Raw genomic sequence first — 21188 nt, 5'->3', positions numbered from 1 at the left:
CCCGCACAACACCTGCCTCTGGTGCCTCGGTGAGGACCACGCCACGGACGATTGTGACGATTGCCAGGCATTAACTTTGAAGGCCTTGCGGGAACGTAAGAAGAAGCTTTCTGTCGGTAAGGTGTCCAGGCCCTGGAAGTCGAAATCCACGGGGCTGTCGACTGACGATTCGAGGGGCAACTCTCCACATCGTCGGCGTAAGTCCAGGGGGTCTCGGTCCCGGAGCGGGTCCCGGCATTCCTTTGCCTCTTCGAGGCACTCACAGAAGCGCCAACATCGGCCGCGTCCTCGTCCGAGGACTCTGCCCGTCGGCGGGTTGCTTGTCCCACCAAGCATTCCACTCCTGCGGAATGGGATTCATTCCGTAAGGAGATGATGGCGATTTTTCAGTCGCAGAGCTCCGCTCCGTCCGCACCGTTGAAAGACGCTGACCGGGAACGTGCTAGAGACACTGTTCGCACGCCTTTGGGCTCGAGGGGTCGTTGAGATCACCGGGAAACTTCGATGTACCGGTCGGACAAGGTGGATCGCTCTAGCCATGCCCTCTCCAGGTCCCGGTCCTCAACGCCATCGAGACCGTTGGAGCCTGTGAGGTCTTCGAAGAAGATGTCAGCGCCAAGACCGTTGAAGGACTCTCTCGAGGCTCTGCCTCCGAGGAAGCCATCTACGCCATCGGTGCCGAGGCTGTCGAAGGACACGCTCGGGGCTCTGCCTCGAGGCCTGTGTCGAAGCCATCGGCGCCACGCTCGACGCTGATTCCGTCGGCGCCCTCAACGCCTTTCGAGGAGGATTTCTCGGAGGTGCCCCAGAGACCGGTGGAAACCCAGAGGAAGGTGCTGGCCAAGTCCAACAACGTGGGCTCATCCAGGGATTTATTCCAGCCTCTTGACTATATTTCTGAGGTGGATGAAGGGTCTGATGATGGTATGGTTCCTGCCTATTATCTGGTCATAGCCAGTTAGAAGACCTGCGTCAGTCTTTGCACGACGCCAGTGGTCTGGACACCTCCTCGGAGGTTGACTTTGGCAGGCCTGAGCCAGGTATGCATGCTGAATCCTCTTACCGGCGCCTCATGTTGAGTCACGGAATACTTTGGGTGGTCTGCGCCACCAGGAGATTTTCTGCAGGTTGACCTGACAGACATCTTGGACCAAGGTCCACCAACTGACCCGGTACAGCCATTCCACATTGCCTTGCAAAGAAGGGTGGCTGCGGCTTGGACTGCTCTGGAGAGTCTCCCGACAGTGGGCAAGTCTTTGCCGAAAACATACTGTCCTGCCAGTAGCGACCCCAGCTACTTGACTTCGCACCCCACTCCGGAAAGTTTGGTGGTGCAGGCAGCTACGGCCCCGGCAAAACAGGCGTCGTACCCTTCCATCCCTCCTGATAGGGACGACAAAGGTTTTAATGGCTGGGCGCAGAAAGTGTTTTCTTCAGGGGGTACGGCTTTACAGGCAGCCAACTCCGTGTGTGCCTTAGCACGTTTCACTCATACTCTGTGGAATTGTCTCTTTGGTGGCTGAACATATTCCCGAAGGGGAGGAACCGGATGGCTTTCTTGCTCTTGTTCAGGATGGCAAGGATGCCATGTGTGAATCCGTTCAGTCGGGACTGGACGTGGCAGATTGTGTCAGCCGGTCCATGGCGGCGAGCACCGTAATGCACAGATTTGTTTGGTTGCGGAAGTCGGGGTTTGCTCCTGATGTGCAAGCCCGGCTTCTCAACATGCCCTTTGATGGTTAACATCTTTTTGGCAGCAAGGCTGACGAGAGCCTTGAGAGGTTGCAGACCTCCAAAGCTTCAGCGAAGTCGTTGAGCGCTGCAGTTCGCCAACCTCCGCCTTTTCGTCCTAGGGGACATCGATGAATGGGAAGTCCCTTTCGTTACTACTCTTCCTTTGGTAGATCGAGAGGAGCTGCAAGTCAAAGGGGCCACGGTAGGCGTGCCAGAGGTGGAAAACAAGGTACTCGAGGTGCCAGAGCCGCTCGGGCAGTTGCCTCTTTACCCTCAGGCACTGCCTCAGCCGCTTCAGCTCAGTCATGAGGCCATGTCCCATGGTTCGCCGGTTGGGGGAAGGCTGGCGCAGGATCTTGTAGAATGGCGTGCCATTACTTCAGATGTGTGGGTTCTGGAGATCATAGCCTACGGCTACTGTCTTCCTTTCCGGCAGAAGCCTCATGACAATCCACCAGTGAATATCTCTTTGAAGAGTCTGGATCCGCTCCTTGCGCAGGAAATCCAATCCCTGCTGGAGAAAGGCGCCATAGAACTGGTGCCTGTAGCGGAGAGGAACAAGGGATGGTATTCCCCTTATTTTTTTATTTCGAAGAAAGACGGGGGTTTGAGACCCATCATGGACTTGCGTGGTTTGAACCAGCTCCTCAGGAAGGACAGGTTCAAGATGGTTACTCTCGCTCAAGTCCTCCAGGCCTTTGAAGTTCAGGACTGGTTCATGTCTCTCGACCTCAAGGACGCTTACTTTCATGTGCTGATCCATCCCAAGCACAAGAAGTACCTGAGGTTCGCGGTTGGTGACTCGTACTTTTAGTTTTGGGTCCTGCCGTTCGGATCGACCTCCGCCCGAGGGTTTTCACCAAGCTCATGGTGGTGGTGGCAGTGTATCTCAGGAAAGGGGGGATTCACGTCTACCCCTACCTGGACGATTGGTTGATCAGGGTGCGCTCTCCCGAACAAGTCCTCGATCATCTGTCCGTCACCTGCCACTCCCTTCACAAGCTGGGCATCTCCCTCAACTTAAAGAAGTCCCACTTGACGCCAACTCAGCGGCTCCAGTACATTGGAGCAGTGCTCGACACGTCCCTGGGGCAGTGTTTCCCTCCCCAGGTCAGGGATCATCACATTCTGCAGATGGTGCACAAGTTTCAAACTGCCCAGAGTCTCCCGGCGTTTGAGTTGTTGAGGTTGCTCGGCCTCATGGCATCCTGCATTCTTCTGGTGCCAGAGGCCAGGTTGCGGATGAGATCTCTGCAATGGGCCCTGAAGATGCAGTGGTCACAGTCCTCCGGCAGGATGTTGAACCCAGTTCAGGTGCCTCCCTCGGTTGCCCAGGACCTTCTGTGGTTGGCCGTCGAAGGCAATCTGATGAAGGGGGCTCCATTTTGGCTACCCTGCCCGGAGGTGACGATCGTGACGGACGCGTCCCTCACGGGATGGGGAGCTCATGCCAACGAGCTGACAGTCAGCAGTCGTTGGTCTCCGTCGGAGTTCAGACTCCATATCAATCTGTTGGAGCTGAGGGCCGTCAGGCTTGCCCTGAAGGCTTTTCTGCCGACTGTGCGAGGGAAGAATGTCCTGATTCTGATGGACAACACAGTGGCCATGCACTACCTCAACAAAAAGGGGGGGGGGCAAGGTCACTTCCTCTGTGCAGGGAGGCGATGAAGCTCTGGTTCTGGGCCACCCAGCAGGAAATTTTGATCTCAGCAGTTCATCTGGCCGCAGACGAAAGCGAGACGGTGGACGCTCTGAGCAGGCAGAACGCGATCTCTCACGAGTGGGAGCTGGCTCAGGAGATTCTCCTGGAGATCTTCGCCATTTGGGGGACCCCACAAGTGGATCGCTTCGCCTCCAGTATCAACCGGAAATGCGAAAGTTTTTGCTCGCGGGAATTTCCTCCAAGAGGAGCCTTAGGGGACGCGTTTGTGGTGGAGTGGTCCTTCCCACTGCTGTATGCGTTTCCTCCAGTCCCCGTCAACCCGCAAGGGCTGCGGAGGTTAAGGAGCTTCGGTTCCCGGATGATCCTCATTGCTCCAGCATGGGCCCGAAGAACGTGGTACCCGGACCTTCTCGTCTTGTCCATCTGCCCTCCACGTTGTCTTCCCTACCGAGACGATCTGCTCTCACGGGAGGGGGGTCTGGTTCTCCATCCAGAGGTCAGATCCCTCAACCTTCACGGTTGGCTTCTGAAAGGTTAAGTTATAAGGATTGGGACCTCCCTGAAGACTTGATGGAGGTGTTGCTTTCGGCCAGACGGCCTGCAACAAAGGCCCTGTACCGTTGCCATTGCAGAAGGTTCTGCGACTGGTGCAGGGTTAAGAATGTGGATCCTTTTTCATGTGACATTCCTGTGGTTCTGTCTTTTTTGCTTTCTTTAGCCCACAAGGGCCTGCAAGTGGGTACCATTAAAGGTTACCTGGCGGCGCTGTCTATATTTAAGCGCTCGTCTGAGAAGCGTTCTTATTCCAAAATTCCTTTGATTTCTCAGTTTCTGAAAGGGATCACTAATGTGTTTCCACCGTCAACTTTCCAGGTGCCCGGTTGGGATTTGAACCTTGTTCTAAAATTCCTAATGGGTGCTCCATTTGAGCCTTTACATTCTTGTCCTTTGAGACTGTTAACCCTTAAAACTGTATTTTTAGTTGCGGTTACTTCCGCTCGCAGCGTGAGTTGCAGGCACTTTCTGTTAAGCCATCCTTCATAGTGTTTCATAAGGACAGGGTTGTCCTTAGGGTTCGTCCTTCCTTTCTTCCGAAAGTGGTGTCGGAATTTCATTTAAGCCAGAAGGTCATTCTTCCGGCATTTTATCCTCCTCCGCATCCTGGTAAGGAAGAGGAGAGGCTCCATAGGTTGGATCCTAGGAGAGCTTTAAGTTTCTACATTTCACGCATGTCCCGGGTCAGTGGACGATCAGCTCTTTATAGGTTACGCTGGAAGGCGTTTGGAACAAGCTGTTACTAAGCGGACTTTGTCTAGATGGATTATCTTGGCAATTTCTGAATGTTACTGCTTGGCGGGTAAGGACCCTCCGGTAGGCTTACGGGCCCATTCTACTTGGGGTATGGCTGCCTCTACTGCCCTGCAGAGGGGTGTTCCTATTTGTAACATCTGTGAAGCAGCCACATGGGCTTTGGTCCATACTTTTGTAAGACACTACTCCCTAGATTCTATCCATGGGCAGGATCTGGCCTTTGGCAAGGCGGTCCTTTACTCTGCAATTTAATTGGGCATTCCAAATTTCTATATTCTAAATAATTTTCCCTCCTCCATACGTTGGTACTGCTTTGGGAGTCTGTCATAGATATGGAATACGTCGGAGGACCCAATCCCCTCGAAGAACAAGTTACTTTCTTACCTGGTAACGTTCCTTCGATGGGATGGTCCGACGATGTATTCCATATCGTTGCCTCCCTACCTGCCACGCTATAGAATTTCTTATGCGATTGCAGCTTATGTTTCCGCAAGGCTGTCTGTGGTCATACTGGCAGAAGATTGGTACCACACATTCTGGGGAAAAAACTCTAACTGAGTCTATGGGCGTCGTGCTTCCTACTTATAACATCCGGTGACGTTGGCTCGACAGGGGGCCCTCGAGGACAGCGTATCGACATCATCGACACAGGACGCAGACGCTGAAAATTTTCCGAAGCAGCACAGCTGTGGTGATTACCTGTCATAGATATGGAATACGTCGTCGGACCATCCCATCGAAAGAACGTTACCAGGTAAGAAAGTAACTTGTTCTTCTAACTTGTATACCTTTGAGCCTCAGCACTCTTGTCCCTTGAGGCTTCTAACATTAAAAACTGTCCTTGTGGCTTTAACATCAGCCCGCAAGGTTAGAGAACTACAGGCTCTCTCATGTAAACCTCCATATACTATTTTTTACAAGAATAAGGTATTTCTTAAAGTTAAACCTTCCTTTTTACCAAAAGTAGTTTTTATTACCAACATTCTATCCTCCTCATCATTTGGCCAAAGAAGAGGAGAGACTGCATTGACTGGACCCCAAAAGGGCTCTCAGTTTTTACATTTCAAGAAAGTCAAAATTACGTCAAGATAACCAACTCTTTGTAGGTTCTACAGGTCATAAATTGGGATTATCGGTGACAAAACAAACCATATCTCGCTGGATCATTCTAGCAATAATTGAATGCTGCAGATTGGCGGGAATGGACCCCCCAGATGGGCTTTGAGCCCATTCCACTAGGGGGATGGCTACTTCTGCGGCTCTGAAAAGGTGAGTCCCTGCAGCGGATATTTGTTCAGCTGCAATATGGAAATCGATGCATACTTTCATCAAGCATTATTGCTTAGATGCTTCCTCCTCCAATGAGGGGTTATTTGCCAAGGCGGTACTTCATTCCGTCCATGAAAACATTATCTAGTACTCCCACCACCAAAATGTTCACTGCTATGGGAGTCTATCATAAGATGAGGAATACTTGGGAGGACACAATCCATTCGAAGAACAAGTTACTTACCAACTGTAACGTTCTTTCGACTGGATGTTCCTCCCACATATTCCTCATCGCCTCTCCCAACCTACCCCGCAGTACAGTTTGCGTTTTCTTACACTTTCCTCTTACGAAGAGTGCATCAGTCATGAGGCACGCCTGGGTGTTCCTCCAATATTTCATCGAAAAAACAGAACTAAAGCCAACGGGCAGGGCTCGAGCCATTTATACCATCAGTGACATCGACAAAGTATGGAGCCTGTCGAGGGACAATCGACGCCACAACCTCGAGCACAGCGCCCTCTGCCGAAAAAACATTTCTGAAGCAGCTAAGCAGGCGATAACGAATTATTATAAGATGAGGAATATGTGGGAGGAACATCCAGTCGAAAAAAACGTTACAGTTGGTAAGTAACTTGTTCTTCTCTTGGTCCTGAAATGAGAGTAGAGATAAAGAAGGCAGGGGAAGGGAGTCATTTCCCCTGACATTGTTGTTAAATGTACCAAATCATACCAGGGTAAGAGAGTCATTACCCCTGGTTCTATTGAAGAATATAAGGAGCCGCAACAGGAGAAGGGAGCCGTAGGCAACGTTGTGCAAGCACTGGGTGAAACCTGCAAGCCAGGGGCAGGGAGTCATTCCGTCTGGTAACTTTGGTTTGAGAAAACACTTTTTTTTAAACATTACTCAAAAAGGAGAGTGGAGCCATTCCCCTTGAAGGAACATTTTGTTAGCTTATCCTTTAGTTATACAGTGTGAGGGATAGCAGTAGGTTTTGGCACAGAACTGTGCTATTTACGTTAGCAGACATTCTGACAGACCCTTTTGGTATTCGTTATGAGGCAGGGAAATCCTTCTTGTAAGGGATAGTAAGGACTTTTTTGACACAGAAATAAGTCTATAACCAAAAACATGCCAACTTTGTGTCAGCTTCCTCCTAGGACACCCTTAAAAAGCCCTTCGTCTAGAGACTACCAGGCGGCGCAGACATGATGGAAGTCTAATCCATCGTCTCCCTCTTCAGGCGAAAACATGCTGGGAACAACTATATAGATATGGAACTTACATCCCTGAAATTCAACGTTTAGCTGCAGAAACAATCGGGGCAGCCGCAGACGAAATTGGGCAAAACCGTAAAAGGCAGAGCAAAGGAAACCGAGTGCCGTCTGCGAGCCCCGAGCCCTGCACCTCCTACTTAAGCATGGCGGCCAAGTGACGGACTCAGAGTAAGAAAGGACCAGGTACAGTCCACCAAGAGCTGAACAACCGCGACAGCAAGGTGTCCCGGAGCGCAGCACAGGAGAGTGAGCAACGGCTGCGAGAGAGGGTCGCCAGGACCGTAGGATCGGCTTACAGGCCCAACAGTGCACGGTACGTCGCCCCTCCCCATCCCGACACCGTTATCAGTCAAAAGCCCGTCAGCGGCCCGAAAGACATGCGCGCTCCGTGAGGGTACGCACGCCAACTAGACCGAGCCCCCTGCAGGAGCTCATTACCAGGTTCAGATAACATGGAGGGGCGCAGCCTTAGGCTGGCTGTTTCACATCGTTTGGGGGTAGGGGGGTTGTCTGGGGTTGTTAGTTTTAGGGACAACCAGATGGATTGGCTGCCTAACAGTATACAGACTTTATAATGAAAAATAAATAACAAATGGATTTTATAACAAAACTGAAATAATGATATAAATAACGAAAATATATGTGGGGGTGGGGTAAAGGGTTAAATCTTGTGGGGATGCAGTTGGGTTGGTTTTTAGCCAGGGGAAATAGGGGCTTGGGTGGGGACCCCCCACCCCCAAAAAGGAAAAAAGAAATTCGTTATTTTTTGTAGTTATTTTTGTTTCGTTATATTTTCATTGGTTATTAATTAATTTGTTATTAAGACATGTAACTAGCCTAAACCTTTGTTTTCAATACCTTAGTGTTATTGGTGGGCTGGCCTAGGCCAACCCCTGTGGGTATATCAAGGGAAAACCCTGAGCCTTACCTGCTGGAAGGTTCCCACCGTTTTTCAGCGGTTGTAGCATTTTAAGTACCCAATCTACCCATACTGGAATCACCACATGTCCTGGGCGGATCTCTGGTTTTGATTTTTGGTTGCTAGATGTCATTCTCAGGCCTCCATCCTCGTCCTGCTGGGCCAGACTGCCATGCTGGGACTGTCTGGGCTGTTTACCGCCAACCTCCTCTTTTACCACCTTGGTGTTGAAAAATGCTGTTGCCTGGAAGGGTTTTAAGACCACAATATCTCACCTCATCTGTTTGTCTGCACCGTCCAAGCTTGTCCCCACCCACAGCCGTCTTTGTGGCATCTTCTTTTGGTTGGCTGATTTCTTTAGCTTGTCAAGCCGCCAGAATCTGTTTTCCTGGTTTCTCCTTCCTTTTTGGAGCCATCCTTAACTTTACATCTACTTCTAATTTAAGGGCTCCACTCTTAGGAAGGGTGATGGTTCTTTTCTCTCATCTCAGTCATCGTTGGGACAGGGTTCAAGTCCCAGGCTGTTCAGATCCTTTAAACAACATCTCAAAAGGAAGACTTGTCCTCACCGGTTGTTTGAAGGTTTCTGAACTTACTTTATGGAAACCACCACAGTTGGTACTTACCTCTGGGATCTCGGTTGATGGGTTATTATTTATTATGAATACTTCATCTCGGGGCTCTCCGTGGTCAAGGCTTTCTGCAGGCCTGCCTGGCCCACATTTTTCCATTGACTTCAATTGGAACAATTTCCTGCTGTGCTAAACAGCCTCTCTGGGATGCTGGTTTTAAAGCCTGCTTCTGGAGCTCTGGGATCCACTGGGGTTGTTTGCCGCCCTGTGGCATAGAAGTGCAACGTATCTCCTTTTTGACATACACACAGATTTTCCTATTGACTTTCTGCTGTTGATTCCGATAGGGAGCATTTTACTCACCTAAAACTCTTCGAAAGTGACTTTGGAGGGTACTTCCCTGTTTCTGGACATTTTTCCTGCATCCATCTCGAGTCCATGGAGTTTTGGGTCAAAGACTGTAATTTTTGACTTCCACCTGTTTATTGTAATGTAAGTTTATAAAATCTTGTATTACACTTTTGCTCAGGAGAATGTCTAGTTACATTGTAACTAGCCCTAGTGTATCTGTCTATATTTCGTCAGAAGTGTAATGTCCTGGTGCTCTCAGCCTAAATGTAGCCTGTCTTTTGGGGACCTCCGGCATAGTGTTTGAATTGTTTCACCCCTCCCCACACCAAAGTCCTAAATTCTAAATTGACTGTAGGGTGCACATTTGTATTTTCTCAGTACTACTTTCTACAGGTGTAGGGTCACAATGGCCCTCATTACGAGTCCGGCGGAAACCGTGCTAGTAAAACCGGCAGGTAGCCGCCTGACCCTGAAAGATTTACAGCCGCCTGACTTGCCGGAATCACTTGGGGATTACGACCCGGGCGTTCCAGCAAGTCAGGCGGTGGTAAATGTTAATTCCCATTCCCATTTCAGTCCCATAGAACTGAAATGGGGATGGGGATCACGGAAGCAACGGCACCGTGTGCAACAGTGCCAGTGCTTCCATGTATGTCTGTGGATGGGTGCTGTTCCGCCCGCCTGGTCTGCCCTGTCAGGCGGTACGGCACCCGGCCGCAGACTTGTAGTTTGCCGGTCTGGTAACAATGGTGCCGTCGTCAGGCTGGGAATCCTCGGTAAAGAAAAAACCAGTATCAGTTTCGTTTCTGATCTGTCTTTCGTAGTAATAACCAATCACTGGTCTCTGCGTCATACTGACCACAGCCAATGACTGCCCTCTACCTAAGCACCGCCTCTGGCAGCCATCTTCAGATTTGGAAGCACGTGAAGTGGCAGTATGACCAAGTGAAGAGCCGCAGAGGGGTAGGCGGGAGGGTTCGCATGTGAATCCATGCCAGACCCATGCTGGAGAACCAACAGCTACAGGTAAGTAACTTGTTCCTTCTCCAGCATGGGGTCTGGCATGGATTCACATGCTCATGAATAAAGAATACATAGCAGTACACACATGCACAACCACGGGAGGTGGCAAAGGCTCAACATTAAGCATCACATCAACTCAACATTAAGCATCTTACCTCCTCACCAGGCTCACCTCAGGCGAACAGGTTGCGCAGCACTGCTTGGCCGACCCTGGACTCCTCCCTGGAATCCCGATCGACGCAGTAGAATTTCGTGAAGGTGTGCGTCGACCTCCACGTAGCAGCCCTGCATATGTCCAGCAGGGGCACACCAGATAGGAACGCCGTGGTAGCTGCGATCGCTCTGGTGGAATGGGCTCTCGGACGGCCAGGCAGCGGTCGGTTTGCCAACCGGTGACAGCACATGATACAGCCGGAGAGCCATCTGGAGATGGAAGCCTTCGAGAGAGCCTTCCCCTGATTGACAGGTCCAAAGTTCACAGAGTTGTGACGTCTTCCGAAAACCCTTCGTGCGGTCCACGTAGAACTTCAGCGCTCTAGCTACATCCAGCGAGTGCAAAGTCCTCTCAGCCGGCGACGAAGGCGACGGGAAGAACACAGGTAACACCAAGGGTTCGTTGAGATGGAAGTCCGACGGTACCTTGGGCATGAAGGAGGGGTGCGTCCTGAGCACTACCCTCGTGTCGTGGAAAGTCAAGTACGGGGCCTTGCAGGAAAGGGCCTGGATCTCTCCCACTCGTCGTGCGGAGGTGATGGCCACAAGAAAAGCTGTTTTCCACGATAGAAACTTCAACGGGGCCGAGTGCAGAGGCTCGAACGGAGGTCCCATGAGCTTGGTCAGCACCACGTTGAGCTCCCACGCCGGGGCCGGAGGCTTCACCGGCGGGAACGATCTGAACAGTCCCTTCATGAACTCTTTCACCAGACGATGAGACCACAAGGACGTCCGCCCCGTGGTTCTGGTGTATCGGGAGATCGCAGCAAGATGAATCTTGATGGACGCGTGTGCCAGACCAGCTTTGGCCAGCGTCAGCAGGTACGGCAGTACTTGGGGAGCCGTAATCCGTAGAGGGTTAATCTTCTGTGCGCGGCACCAGACAGAGAACCTCTTCAGATTTTTACCGCACGTTCATGTGTTGGGATCCTCGTGCTATTGCTCTCGAGCGTTAGTGCTATTTTTCGCGCTTTTTCACAAAAAACTTCGATTCTTTCGGTCAAAAGAGCCTCAAGCTCCACCGATCCTACATCCGATCAACGGGGACCCGTGTCGGATTCGTCTGTGCCCCTCAAGGGTGAAGATTTCGTCGAGCTACACTTCGGAGGACTCCAGAAGCTTCTCAGGCCCGGTCTCGGAGATGGCCCAGGAGAAGGGAAGCTCGACGCCCGGAAAGCTGTTCAGGGTCTGCCCTGGATGCCAGCTGCAGAACGTCTTTAATGAGGACGAACACTCTTTCTGCCTTTACTGCCTTCATGAGGACAAGACGCACGTGGAGAAGGACTGTGCGTTTTGCGGCAACATGTCGGAACGGACCATGAAGGACCGCCATCAACGTCTCGCCAACTGGCTGGAGGGTAAGAGCCCGTCTGGCGAGAAGAAGAAGAAATCCGAGCGGTCTTCTAAGACCTTTGAGGGCGCCCCGGCGACGGGGGCCCAACATAAGGCTAAGCACCGTGAGTCCGCTGGCACCGGGAGCGCCGAACGGTCGGGCTCTACGGGCGCCAGGCAGGGCGCACCCTCCCCGGCACCATCAACCACGAGCCAACGCTCTGGGTCGGGTAAGAGGAAGGCCGAGCACCCGGCGAAGCTCCTGGAGAGGCCCCGGTCGAGCTCTAAGGCAGAGGAGGAGCGTGGCAGTGCCCCCTCCCTCAAGGATAAGGCGGTGAGCGCACCTAAGGTGGTGAAGGCCTTGATCCATCCGACCAAGCCCTCTATCGAAACGGTCGCGGCGGCCCTGGCTCAGCCTGTGGAGGCTGCACCAGTGGTGGCGACCTCGGGGCCCAGAATCTCACTGCCTCCTCGGAGGGAGTCTTCTTTTGTGCCCATCGATAGGACCCCCGTGAAACCCTCCGTGGGGAAGAAGAAGGGGGGGCAGGGCGTCGTCGTAGATTCGGCCTCAACCTCAGAAGAGGAGCTGATCGAGGTCTTAAGCCACGGCCTAGGCGTGGAAGAAGGCCAGCCCGTCGGAATGGACCCCGACGCAGGTGACGACGACGACATCGTCGAGGATACCGACGGGGCCCCTGCTCGCCCGTCGGACTCCCCTCTGCCAGCGCCGCAAGACAACTCGGCGGCCATTTTGTTGGCCATACAGTCCTTATGCTCCGAGATAAGGACGAGGCTACCGTTACCGACGGAGGAACCTCTCCTGTCGGGGGATCCAGAACCGGGACCTTCTGGTGTTCCCCCTACCAAGAAAAGAAGGATCCATCCACCACCTCCTTTTCAACCGTCGCGCCCCGTCCAGCCCTCCTCCCCGTCCACCCGAGGGGATGATACGGGGACTGACACGGCAGCGACGGGTACGGACGACGAGGCATACGACGAGGATTTTCCGTCGTCGCCTCCCGCCAGGGCTTCTCCGCCCGACGAGATCGGATCTTTCCACTCCATGATCTCCAGGGCTTCCGAGCTTTTCCAACTCTGCCCTGAGGAGAAGAAAAAGGAAGGCTTCCTTTATCAGCGGCGCGAGGCCAAGAGGAAGACGGTCCTCGCAGTGCCTCTGTTGGACGACATTTGGGATGAGGGCCTTTCCCTCCTCAAGAACCCTTCCACGACGCCAGCTAGAAGAGACCGGTATGAGAAAAAGTACCGGGTCCCGGACACGGCCCCCCTGTGCCTCCGGGCGCAGCCTACCCCGGATTCCGTCGTCTCCGCGGCAGCCAGGAAGAAAGCGGGGGCGGGGTGCGGCCTCCACATCGACTTCCCCGCCGGACGGCGAGGGAAGGAAATTGGATGCTATGGGACGTAGAGTCATCTCGTCGGCAGCGACGACGATTAAAGCGGCCAACGCCTTGGCTATCGTGGCTCGCTACGACAGGGAGCTCTGGTACAAGATAGCTCCCCTGCTGGATTTTCTGCCGGACGACAAGAGGGCGGAGGCCCTGGAGATCCTGCAGGAAGGTGAGGTGGCCTCGGACCACGCCATCACCGTGGCGACGGACATCGCCGACACTGGGTTCCGCCAGCTGGGCAACGGCGTTTGCCTTCGACGTCGTGGATGGCTCAAAGCTACGGACTTCCGGCAGGACGTCCAGACCAGAGTCCTGGACATGCCCTTCGACGGGAACAATCTGTTTGGGAAGACAGTGGACGATTCCCTTCAGGCCATCAAGGCGGATACTGAGACGGCCCGGGCCCTTGGAGTTCTGCAGCAACGACGGACGCCCTTTCGGAGCAGCGGAGGCAAGGGCGCCTCCAAAGGTTCCGGCGGCGGTTTCGCTTCCTACCGTCAAGCGGCCCGCTCGTCGTCGCAAGAGGCCTACAGAGGACGAGGCAAGTCTAGCGGACCCCGCCGTCGTCGCCAAGGAGGTCAAGGCGGCAAGGCCGCGTCCAAGCAGGATTGAACCGGCCGTGGGGTCGGGCCCCCACCGAAGCACCCCGGTGGGAGGCCGGCTGGCGGGCTTCGTCAGCGTGTGGGAGTCCATCTCCACCGACCGTTGGGTGCTGGACGCCCTGGCCCGGGACCACGCGCTCGAGTTTCAAAGAAGGTGCCCGCGCGTCCCCCCCCCGTGGCCAGGAAAGAACTTCACGCCCCTCAACTTCTCCTGGAGGTAAAGGCGATGCTCAGGAAGGGCGCCATCGAACTCGTCCCAAAGGGGCTTCGGGGCTCCGGAGTCTACTCGAGATACTTCCTCGTGAAGAAGAAGACGGGAGGATGGCGCCCCATCCTAGACCTGCGACGTCTGAACAAGTTCATCAAGGCGCAGAAGTTCCGGATGGTCACCCTCCAGCACGTCCTGGGTCAGCTGGAGGAAGGAGACTTCCTATCGTCGTTGGATTTGGAGGATGCCTACTTCCACATTCCCATCCTAAAGGGGCACCGGAAATTCCTCAGGTTCGTGGTCCAAGGGCGTCATTACCAGTTCAAAGCCCTTCCCTTCGGACTACGGTCGGCACCCAGGGTATTCACCAAGTGCCTCGCACCGGTGGCGGCGCAGCTGCACCGCGAGGGGATTCACGTCTACCCCTACCTGGACGACTGGCTCATCCGCGCCAAGACGAGGGAGCTCGCCGTGGTCCACACGGCAAGGACCGTCCAACTCCTCACGGACCTGGGATTCTCCGTGAACTACGCCAAATCCCACCTGGTGCCCGCGCAAGTCGCACTGTTTCTGGGAGCGAGGCTCGACACAGTGTCCCTTCTGGCCTCCCCGTCGGAGGAGAGGACCAGGACCATCTTGGGCAAGGTGCAACGGATGTTGGTGGCCGACGCGGCCAAAGTGAGGTCCATCAAGTCCCTCCTCGGGATGATGTCTTCCTGCATCTACCTCATTCCCATGTGCAGGCTCCGGATGCGCCCGTTGCAAGAATTCCTGGATGCGCGCTGGATCCAGACGACGGGCAGCTTCGAGGAAAGGATCAAGCTCGACGAGAGCTTCCGACGAGCGATACGGTGGTGGGGCACCCGCGCGCATCTGACGGCGGGCATGGACTTCCAGGCCCCAGCCCACCGGGAGACTGTGACCACGGATGCCTCCCTGGAAGGGTGGGGAGCGCACACCGAAAATCTGCACGCGAGGGGACTCTGGCTCCCGACGGAGAAGTCCCTGCATATCAACGTCCTGGAGCTCCGTGCAGTGTTTTGGGCCCTCAGGTCCTTCCTTCCGTCCCTCAAGGGCAAGGTGGTGAGGATCTTCACCGACAACACCACCACCATGTTTTACATCAGGAAACAGGGCGGAACCAGGTCCCCAGCGCTGTCCAAGGAGGCGCAGGACCTGTGGCATTGGGCCGTCGCCCAAGGGATTTTTCTGGTGCCGTTTCATCTGGCAGGGATAAAAAACACCATCGCCGACTCACTCAGCAGGGAGCTGCGCTCGTGCCACGAGTGGGAACTACGGCAGGATCTGGTGGATCGCCTCTTCCGACGGTGGGGCACACCCCAGATCGACCTGTTCGCGACGGCGACGAACACCAAGTGCCGGAGGTTCGCCAGCAGGTTTCCCCAGACGAGGAGCATGGGCGATGCTTTCTCGTTCCCCTGGGAGGGCCTGTTCCTCTACGCGTTCCCTCCTTTGCCTCTGCTAATCCGGCTCATCAACCAGCTCAAGAGGTCACGGTGCAGGATGATCCTCGTCGCACCTGCGTGGCCGAGGCAGATATGGTTCCCGGACTTGCTGGACTTGTCAGCGTCCTCGCCGATCAAGCTGCCGGCGGACGCGGATCTACTCTCCAGGGAAGGAGGCGCCATCCTCCACCACGACCCGAAGTCGCTGAACTTGCAGGCCTGGCTCCTGCAGCGCTAGAGTTTGGAGGATACGACATACCGGCCGATTGCAGAGAGGTTCTTGCAAAGGCCAGGGCGTCCTCGACTCTTAAATGCTACGGACACAAATGGAAGAGGTTCTCTGTCTGGTGCCGCGCACAGAAGATTAACCCTCTACGGATTACGGCTCCCCAAGTACTGCCGTACCTGCTGACGCTGGCCAAAGCTGGTCTGGCACACGCGTCCATCAAGATTCATCTTGCTGCGATCTCCCGATACACCAGAACCACGGGGCGGACGTCCTTGTGGTCTCATCGTCTGGTGAAAGAGTTCATGAAGGGACTGTTCAGATCGTTCCCGCCGGTGAAGGCTCCGGCCCCGGCGTGGGAGCTCAACGTGGTGCTGACCAAGCTCATGGGACCTATGTTCGAGCCTCTGCACTCGGCCCCGTTGAAGTTTCTATCGTGGAAAACAGCTTTTCTTGTGGCCATCACCTCCGCACGACGAGTGGGAGAGATCCAGGCCCTTTCCTGCAAGGCCCCGTACTTGACTTTCCACGACACGAGGGTAGTGCTCAGGACGCACCCCTCCTTCATGCCCAAGGTACCGTCGGACTTCCATCTCAACGAACCCTTGGTGTTACCTGTGTTCTTCCCGTCGCCTTCGTCGCCGGCTGAGAGGACTTTGCACTCGCTGGATGTAGCTAGAGCGCTGAAGTTCTACGTGGACCGCACGAAGGGTTTTCGGAAGACGTCACAACTCTTTGTGAACTTTGGACCTGTCAATCAGGGGAAGGCTCTCTCGAAGGCTTCCATCTCCAGATGGCTCTCCGGCTGTATCATGTGCTGTCACCGGTTGGCAAACCGACCGCTGCCTGGCCGTCCGAGAGCCCATTCCACCAGAGCGATCGCAGCTACCACGGCGTTCCTATCTGGTGTGCCCCTGCTGGACATATGCAGGGCTGCTACGTGGAGGTCGACGCACACCTTCACGAAATTCTACTGCGTCGACCGGGATTCCAGGGTGGAGTCCAGGGTCGGCCAAGCAGTGCTGCGCAACCTGTTCGCCTGAGGTGAGCCTGGTGAGGAGGTAAGATGCTTAATGTTGAGTTGATGTGATGCTTAATGTTGAGCCTTTGCCACCTACCGTGGTTGTGCATGTGTGTACTGCTATGTATTCTTTATTCATGAGCATGTGAATCCATGCCAGACCCCATGCTGGAGAAGGAACAAGTTACTTACCTGTAACTGTTGTTCTCCAGCATGGGTCTGGCATGGATTCACATGCGAACCCTCCCGCCTACCCCTCTGCGGCTCTTCACTTGGTCATACTGCCACTTCACGTGCTTCCAAATCTGAAGATGGCTGCCAGAGGCGGTGCTTAGGTAGAGGGCAGTCATTGGCTGTGGTCTGTATGACGCAGAGACCAGTGATTGGTTATTACTACGAAAGACAGATCAGAAACGAAACTGATACTGGTTTTTTCTTTACCGAGGATTCCCAGCCTGACGACGGGGAATATTCATGAGCATGTGAATCCATGCCAGACCCATGCTGGAGAACAACAGTTACAGGTAAGTAACTTGTTCCTTCTCCCCTGCTATTACTGGTCTGGGTGCTGCCAGTGCAGCTTTGAAGGCTCTATACTCTACAGCTTGAGCGAGGACAGTGTTGTAATCTTTCACCAGACTGTCATAGTGCTCCCTATTATGTGTCATTTGCCCCCCTAATTGGGTGGAACCTAAGGATGTGTTCTAGGGTTAACCCTTCCACAGATAAAGGGTCATGTCTAGCCCTTGCAGTGGGATATGTCAACCCCCCTTGAAACCAGTTCTGGTGGTCTACCTGCTGCAAAGCTAACTCAGGATACCTGTAGGGTGTGTACTGTATTTTATCAAGATCCCTCCTGATGTGCAGGGTTTCACACATGTCTTCTAGCTTGACACCAGTGTGTCTTCATATATGTAAACAGGGTTTCTCCTGACGATCCTCCAGGTACTGCCACTGCAAAGTTGGTATTGACATCTCTAACACTTCCGTCCTGTAACCACCTGGTTACTGCACAGCAGCAGTTTACAGGTATACAGACATCAACATGTTGGTTAGCCAGTCTATTATCTCTTAACTAGACAGCTGTTTAACAGTATTTGCTTGAAAATACACCCCGCTCTTCAATAGAGTGTGCTTTAAGCTATTTATTCTACACCCTGCTCTTCACTAGAGTGTATATTATTCTTTGTAACAACAGGCCTATAGCAACCCCCTAACCCCTCTTCAGTAGCGAAGTAGGGAGGATAATATTAGATTGTAGGGGAAGATGAGTAATGTCCTGCCATGGGTGCCAAAAGTGATGCGATTCATATCACCCCTATCTCCAGAGACCCTCTCCACCTCCAGGGAGTGTCCAAGATCCCCCCCCCCCCCTCACTCCCAGCACGGGCTGTGGTAAGACTAGGGGTAGAGAAGAGCATATACCTGTCACTGCATCAGCAAGGAGAGTAAACCACAACTTCCTGCAATGAGCGTCTACTCTTATTCATCAGCACAGGAGAGGTTTACTAATGTCACATTTATTATTGATGGTCCACTGCTCATACCGTCGAGTAACCCTGTGCATTAAAGACATGCACTGTATATAACATATCAATACACAGTACATTTAAATAGATGCCCTACTCTTAAAGTTCGTGTTAAAATGCTTCTTGAAATAACTCTCAATAATGAACTCTCAATGAAGGCTTCTTATACTCTCATGTATAATGTACATCTTTTAACCCCTTAAGTGCCCCCAATGTGATATCAATGAAGGGTAAAAACCTCTCATACTCACTATCTGTAGAAAGTAGGGAGACAAGGGGCTGTAGAAGACTGCAGATTGCAGCCTGGGTCAGTGTACAAACCAAGACAAAATGCCAAAAAATATTAAGTCACCTCCCAAAGCAACATGATCTTTTTTTATTTATAAAAAAAGCCGAAAAATAAGAATAAAATGCTTAAAGAGATAGTCAATTGGGATCTACCATGGTGCCAGCATGTAGCCAATCAACAATGAAATCTGTGCATAGGTGGTGAGCGGATTTGCCTTGGGGGGGGGGAGGGCGGAGAGGAATGCAAAAGTATTTCCCATGCATTTCAATCAAAAGTCAATAGACAGAGTCCTTTGGGGACTCAAATGCCTCCAAAACAGCCACAAATCCGGTTTGGTAGCTCTAAAATACAGTCAGGAAAAACTTAGGGACTTCAACCCCTCCCCTCTGCATTGAGGATAATGGGCTCAGTGCTTCTCCCTCTCCCTCCAGCCGTCCTTCTGCCTCTGATCTTCACCCACCAATAGCAGTCTCCTCTTCTACCTTCCAAAGCCTCCATTTTATTCTATCTGGACTTAAACTGTCAACTCCCCTTATTAGCATACATATCTAATGGAAGCAAAAAGCCGCTGAGTCTCCAAAGGCTGTTGAGCTCACTGGTCTGGTATCAGTGTAAAGTATCTTTTTAGGGAGGCAAAAAGCTTGTTTATGTCGAGAGCAAGGCAAATGCAGCTTTCACCCACTTCTACAAGCTGCTTGGTAGCTTCAAGCTCCGCATGAAGTCCTGTTCTGTAGTTCTTTCCATATCAGTTTTATTTACTATTACCGGGGCACATGGGCACACGTCCCAGAAAAGTCATAAATACAGTCTAACTTAGTTTACGCAATGTACCCACAAGAACCATAACAAATACAGTGGTCCGGCGCCGAGCCAGGTAATCCAGACCAAAGCTTTGCTCTGCATTCAACTGTTAATCCTTTTGCCTGAATGTATCAAATGCATTTGAAAATGGTGCTCGCATTTAAGAAACCTAACTATGTACTTGCATTAAAACGTTCACAGCTTGAAACATTGCTCAAAATATCATGCCCTGAACAGGGCTAAAACTGAAAATCCATGTCAGCGCTTTTATTTACAAATGAGTGTTCACCAGTTAGTCTTCCTAGGGCAGAGATATTTGATGAGGAGCCGGGATGGCCCGTTGGGGTGAAAAGTGAAACCCTTACATTACTTAACTAACCCAATTTATAGGATTTCTTTATGGAAAGCAATGGCTGCCCTTCCTCCTTCTCTTGCTCCAAGTTGTGGGATACAGAGTGTATGGCATATATTCTGGACCTCATGAAGCACAAGGCTTTCGGAATCGGAAGGGCTCTAGGGGACTTTCTCTCAACCCGCTCTGAATAGCACTTCCTATAGCTTGCCGTCATCCCCTGCCCCGAGAAACACTTGCATTCCCGCCATCTGGCCATGCAATATGACCTTTCCACAGAGTCTGCTGATTAATACAACCTATGGTTCTGGACAAACTCTGTGAAAATTGAGAGGGGAGAGAAGTTCAGATTCAGAAATGGTTTACGCAAGGTAACACTAACTGCAAGTATGGTTTCAATAATGTAACTGAACTTTCAGACAGTGGTTCTTCTGTCTTCTTGGGATTGAATGCTCAATATCTGCTGCTTAAAATACCTACAGTTAAGGTTTTCTATATTCATCCGGTTGTACATTATTTTTCTGATACTCTATTGTACCTGTCTAGTGAGGCCCACTGTGAATACTGTTCTGGGCAATAAGACCCTACTTGCGGGATCTAACACTTTATAATTATGGGGCGATCGACCCACAATGCATGATGTTATGGGCAGAGTGACCCATAATCTGAGACCTGAGCAGCGCCTGAAGACATGTAAATAGCAGTGATGAGTGGTATACATCAACTTAACATAACATGGGGAGATAGATCTGTGTGTGCACTATATGATCGAATAGGCCTGTGGCTACCTCTTACCTCAGCCTCACATACCGTGTACACAGAGCATTTTAACAATCCCATTCACATCTACTGCTGTCTTGTTAGGAAAACCTATGGCTCATCCCTTTCAAATGCATTGATCAAAATATTTGCATCTTAAGTAACTTATTTTCCCCAATATGTAGAATTGGGTTCCATGTAATTTCAACGAAGGAAATTACTTCAATCCAATTTAATTAGTTGAAATTACTTTGAAAATAAACTTCAACTTGTTTCCTTTCTTTTGGGCCCCACGCCCTATTGCATCCTTCACTGCCATCCCCTCCACAAACACTCCCTTTCACCTACAATTACATGTAAAATTCGAACTATTTTTGAAATAATTTCCACAAAGTAAAATACATCGAAGTAATTTACTTTGTGGAAACAATCAGATATGGTAGAATTGCATTCTTATTTTATTAAACATTCTTTAATGTCAAGGTGAGGATTCCAGATTTTGAAATAACATGGCAAGATTCCTTCTAGTATCCCAATGATGTCCGGTTAAGAGCTCAGTGATGTCATGCAGGCTTACATTTCAGATTCCTTCTGTCCTTCACTGCTGATACCTTGATTCTACTGTTCCGAGAGCGAGAACACACACTGTTATGGGTAAAAGTCGCATCATGTACTTTAATAGGACTGAGAGTTGAGCCACTCTGGGAGTGACTAAGGTGAGCTTCCTTTAGAGGTGCCATTGTGTGAATGTGTTCAGTGAACCAAAAGCCACAGATTGTTTTGTTAGAGGACTTAGTGTTTGCTGCATGTATGCTGTTATGTGGCACACTCTGAAGGACAAGAGTGAGGGCTACCACCTGTAATGT

The 21188-nt window shown here is 51.9% G+C and overlaps 1 protein-coding gene across 3 annotated transcripts in view; it reads left to right on the top strand.

Moving 5' to 3' along the window:
• Positions 1-21188, top strand: part of NSF (N-ethylmaleimide sensitive factor, vesicle fusing ATPase) — a 1025749-nt gene that overhangs the window by 763578 nt on the left and 240983 nt on the right. The gene's annotated exons all lie outside the window — the stretch shown is intronic.

Source organism: Ambystoma mexicanum, chromosome 13, assembly GCF_040938575.1.
Source record: "Ambystoma mexicanum isolate Mex_15411 chromosome 13, UKY_AmexF1_1, whole genome shotgun sequence".
NCBI lineage: Eukaryota > Metazoa > Chordata > Amphibia > Caudata > Ambystomatidae > Ambystoma > Ambystoma mexicanum.
Note: the sequence above shows the minus strand (reverse complement) of the source record. Positions and strands in the feature narration are given on the sequence as shown.